The sequence below is a fragment of the Tamandua tetradactyla genome, chromosome X (assembly GCF_023851605.1).
Source record: "Tamandua tetradactyla isolate mTamTet1 chromosome X, mTamTet1.pri, whole genome shotgun sequence".
NCBI lineage: Eukaryota > Metazoa > Chordata > Mammalia > Pilosa > Myrmecophagidae > Tamandua > Tamandua tetradactyla.
Genome location: NC_135353.1, coordinates 133,827,933 through 133,833,453, shown reverse-complemented (window position 1 = coordinate 133,833,453; position 5,521 = coordinate 133,827,933). Strand labels below are relative to the sequence as shown.

The 5,521-nt window shown below is 40.4% G+C and overlaps 1 pseudogene; it reads left to right on the top strand.

Moving 5' to 3' along the window:
* The first annotated feature begins 2,971 nt into the window (after window positions 1-2,971).
* LOC143671017 (forkhead box protein R1 pseudogene) lies at window positions 2,972-4,438 on the top strand (annotated as a pseudogene).
* The last annotated feature ends 1,083 nt before the right edge of the window (window positions 4,439-5,521 follow it).

The window sequence follows — 5,521 nt, the reverse complement described above, 5'->3', positions numbered from 1 at the left end:
AAATAGAGTTTTTAAATGCATCAAAAGACATAGGATTTAAAAGGGAGTCAATTATGTGAAATATAGTCATCAGAACATTAGGAAACATATTTGTGACTTAGCAATTTATGTTTATAGATATATTAAGCAATATCTAGTGGCACAGCTGATACAACTCATAATTTTGAAGTAGAGATGAATATAAACAATATATTGAGACATTTTCAACAACTACAATGTGATATAAACATATCTGTGATTTTTATTGTTGGCAGTGTCACAGGTACTATGAGTAAAACTGTGGTCTGCTTCCTACTGTCATGAATGAAGAAAGTGCTGAATTTTAGTTGGAAGTCAGTGAGAATGAAAATGCCAACCATTTCCCAACTAAGTTTACAAACCTCTGAATTCTATCCTCAACCTTGTCCATGGAGCCCAGGTTAAAACTTGTACTCTAAGATAATATCAACTTGCACAAATAGTTTGACTCCTCTCACTTTCTCCAAAACTATAACTGTAGCGTCTAAATGATGGCTGTGAAAGTTTCTGCCTTCCAATGAGGATTCTGGAGGTTGATTGGAACGTCACCTGCTTCTCCCTCTGTCATATATTTGATGTAACGGTGGTGGTCTTGGGTGTCTTCTCCATTAGCGAATTCGTGAGTTAGGGTGACATTATCCGAGGTGGTGGTTATCAGGGGGCCAACCCAAGGGTGGTATCCCTCTCAAGTAGCCCCTGTGTATGTACACATGGGGAGCCCCTTTAAATGTCCAAATCCATTTCTTGTGCTTGCATAGTGGAGATATGGTGCCCAGAATCCTTTAAACTTTCTCATTCCTATCACTGACCATGCTGGGCAGGCTTGCCTCTGAGGAAACTCTAATGTAGCCATAGCTGCTTGTGTTAAAAAAAAATTATCTCCCTTGCCTCCAGCAAACTATTTGTCCTATGAACTTTACTTATAAACACCCCCACAGTCGAGACATCTGTTTCCTCATATTAATTTCATTGTGTCCAGTCTTCTGAGCCAGGAAGGAGCATTTCAAACTGTGGGTAGGCCAAGAGAGAGACACAGGGAGCATGAGAGCTAGGCTATGTATGACAGAAAGGCTTGCCACAGGCCTCACTGGCAGATGGAAGTTCAGGAGGAAGCAGCATTTCATCCCTGACCTCCCCTGGAGGTTTGAGAGGACAGGGAAAGGAAAGTTCCAAAGCTCTGAAATGAGAACAAGCATGACTGGGACTCTACTCAGGCTGTAGAAACCAATAACATGGAGAAATGAAGAACTAAGGACAAAAATAAAAGCCCAGTTTCTATGTGGGGAAACAAAATAAGTTCAAGAGTTGGGCTAAAATTTTTTCTTGCTTTTTTCATTGCAAAGTATCAATAATATGTATAGCTTTTCCTGTTTGGAAACTGGCCTCTCACATCTCATCAGAAGAAATCATTAAGAAATAACACAGGACAAGATTGCAGCATAGGGACATGTAGAATTTAGTTAGTCCTCTGGAGCAGCTAGTAAATAGCAAGGAAGTATCTGAAACAATTGTTTAGGGGACACCCGTGACTGGACATAGATCATACAACAGTCTGGAATGGGTGGAAGAACTGAGGTCACAGTGCAGAACTGTAAGTAAAGCCCCTGACCTATGGAAAGGAAGCAGTAAAAGTTTCACTGTTTGCTGATGGTGTGATACTTAATATAAAAAATACTGAAAAATCTATAGCAAAGCAACTAGAGCTTATAAATGAGTACAACAAAGTGGTAGGATACAAGATCAATACCCCCAAATCAGTAGTGTTTCTATACATTAGTGATGAGCATTTGAAGGAGGAAATCAAGAAAAAAATTCCATTTACAATAGCAACCAAAAAAATCAAATACTTAGGAATAAGTTTAACCAAGCTCACAAAAGACCTACACACAGAAAACTACAAAACGTTGCTAAAATAAATCAAAGAAGACTATATAAATATGAATGGAAGGACATACCATGCTCATGGATCTGAAGACTAAATATGTCGATTCTACCCAAATGTATAGATTCAATGCTATACCAATTAAAATCACAACAACTTATTTGCAGAAACAGAAAAGCCAATAACCAGATTTATCTTGGGAAAGAGGAATAAGTGTGAGGTCTCCCACTACCTGACTTTAAAGCATATTACAAAACTATAGTGGTTGAAACAGCATGGGGCGGGCAACAGTGGCTTAGTGGCAGAGTTCTTGCTTGCCATGTCAGAGACCTGGGTTCCATTTCTGGAGCCTGCCCAGGTCAAATGAAAACAAAAACAAAAACAAGCAAAAGAAAAAAAACAAAACAGCATGGTACTGGCATACAGAAAGATATACTGCTTAATGGAATTGAATTGAGTATTCAGAAATAGACCCTCTCAACTATGGATGATTGATCTGTGATAAGGTGGTTGTGAAGGTTAGGCTCTGGTGTCAACTTGGCCAAGTGATTATGCCATGTTGTTTGGTCAGGCAAACACTGGCCTGATATTTCATGGGCAGTTGATTAAATCATAAGTCGGTTGGTTGCATTTATTGCTGATTACATCTGAGATCAACTAAGGCATGACCCCCACAAGAAGTAATCCAATAAGTTGAAGTCTTTTAGGGAAAAGAGAGACTCTTTCACTGATTCTTCAGCCAGTGAACCTCTCCTGTGGAGTTTGTCCAGACTATTCATCTGAATCACCAACCTCACAGCCTGTGCTACAGAATTTGGGCTCTTCCATTCTGATGGTTGTGTGAGACACCTTTATAAACTTCATATTTATAGATCTCTCTTGTTGCTTCTGTTTCTCTGGAGAACCCCAACTAATATAGCTGTCAAACCAACTCAACTTGGACAGAGCAGCCTTTTCAGTTAATGGTGTTTAGAGAACTGAATATCAATATCCAAAAGAATGAAAGAGGGTCAATATCATATACCTTACACAATCATTAACTAAAAATGAATCAAAGATCTAAAGGTTAGAATGAAGACCATAAAACTTTTAGAAGGTAATGTAGGGAAATATCTTATAGATCTTGTAATAGGAGATGGTTTCCTAGACTTTATATCCAGAGCACAAGCAATGAAAAAAGAAATAGATAAAGGGATCTCCTCAAAAGTAAACACTTTTGTTCACCAAAGGACTTTGTTAGGAAAGTGAAATGGCAGCTTATGCAATAGGAAACAATATTTGGAGGCCACATATCAGATAAGGGTCTAATATCCAGAGTACATAAAGAGATTCTATAACTTAACAGCAAAAAAAGACAAACAACCCAATTAAAAAGTAGGCAAAAGAAATGGACAAACACTTTTCAGACCAGGAAATACAAATGACTCAAAAACACATGAAAAGATGGACAGCTTCACTGGCTATCAGGGCAATACATATCAAAACCACAATGAGATATCATCTCACACACTAGAATGGCCACTACAAAAAGCAGAAAACATCTTGTCAGCCTCTCCTAGCCTGCAGACTTTCCCCAAAAGGGAACCTGAAACTCCAACATCCCAACTTCCGAGTCAGCCTCCATGGCCAGGTCCCGGGGCTGCTCTACTGAGACATGAGAAATGAGTCCTTCTGGACTTTACTACCACCCACCTATCCTTAGCAAGGCAGAACCTTGCCAGATACAGACTCCATATAATTGAGTCCCCAAAACTACCTCTGGAGAAGAAATCCAATCCTGACAAAGATGGTCCTGACACTGAACCTAACCTGTGGATATGGGTAAACCCCAACATTGTGTACCCCTCCTGGAAAGCTGGATGCCCCAAAAAGGAACACTCTGACACACATAATCCCTGCCCCTCAGGCATTCCTAAAAAGTGAAGCCTCCAAGTGCTCCGAAGTCACAGTGGTGGAGTCACTGCCACCTTCCTTCCATGAGGAATATCCCCATGAAAACTGTTTGCCTTTTTTCTGAGTGACTGGGCACTCACAGAAGAAGAGGAGGAGGAAGAAGCTGAGGACCAGGATGACAGCTCCTCTGTGGGTCTCCCATCTCCTTACAAAAAGGCCTCCTTCCAGAATCAGAAGCTTCTGCAAGCCAATAGCCAGGAGGAGAGGATCTGGCTCCAGGCCCCCTCAATTACTTCCACCTAATTGCCCAGGTATTAAGAAAGAGTTCCCCTTGTGGCCTCAACATGCAACAGATCTACACTTTCACTCAAGCATTTCCCTTTCTTCCAGATGGTTCCAGAAGGCTGGAAAAATTCCATCCACCACAACCTGTGCTTCTTTGATAGCTTTGAGAAAGTGCCAGTGAGCATGCAGGGCAGGGCCAGTGTGCAACCTCGATCTTGCCTCTAGAAGTTGACTGAGGAAGAACACTGTCCCTTCAAGGAGGAGGCCCATGCCTTGGCCTCCAGTTGGCCAGAAGGTATCCAACAGTGTATGAGCCAGCGAGATATGGTTTCTTACCTCTTTGAACTGGAGCCCTGTTAACCCCAAGAGGCAAGAGTCAGCCCATACGTTATTGAAGTCCCTGTGAGCAGCCAAAAATAACCCCAGAAAATTACAAGTGCTGGAGAGGATGTGCAGAGAGACACACTTATTCACTGTTGGTGGGAATGTAAAATGTTGCCATTGCTCTGGAAGGCAGTTTGGCAGTTCCTCAGGAAGCTAAGTACCAAATTGCCATGTGATCCAGCAATCCCATTACTAGGTATATATTCAGAGAAGCTGAAGGTAAGGACACAAAAGGACATTTGCACACCAAGGTTTATAGCAGAATTGTTTATGATTGCCAAGAGATTGAAACAGCCCAAATATCCATCAACAGATAAGTGACTAAACAAGCTGTGGTATATACATACAATGGAATATTACACAGCTGTAAAGCAGAATAAAGTCATGAAGCATGTAACATCATGGGTGAACCTTAAGGACATTATGCTGACTGAAATTAGCCATAACAAAAGAACAAATACTGTATGGTCTCACTAATATGAACTAACATTAATGAGTGAATGTTGAGCATTAAAGTTAAGGACACAGGTTATCAGGAGATAGAAAGAGGGTAGAGATTGGGCATTTAGTACAGAATGTGCAACAGGACTGATTTTAAAAATTCAGAAATGGAATTCTGGAATATCTGTATTGTAGTCCAATACACTGAATGAAGCTGAGTGTGAGTATGGTTGAGGGAGACAGGCTGGGGGCATGTATGATACCTGAAGGAAAGATAGAGGGTAAAGACTGAGATGGTACAACATAGGAATGCCTAGAGTGAACAATGAAGGTGATTAAATGTGCAAATATAAGAATGTTTTTGCATAAGGGAGAGCAAAGGAATGTCAACATTGCAAGGTGTTGAAGATGGAATGGTATATTGGAAAAAATACAATTATTGCAAGTCAGGAAGTAATGAAAATGTCCTTATATATAGATAGTGGTGGTGAAAGAATGACTATGTGACTATACCAGGAACCATTGATTTTTTACTTAGGTTGGATTGTATGACGTGAATAAAACTGTTTAAAAATGAACAGAGAAATACAAGTGCTAGAGCGAATGTGGTGAGATATA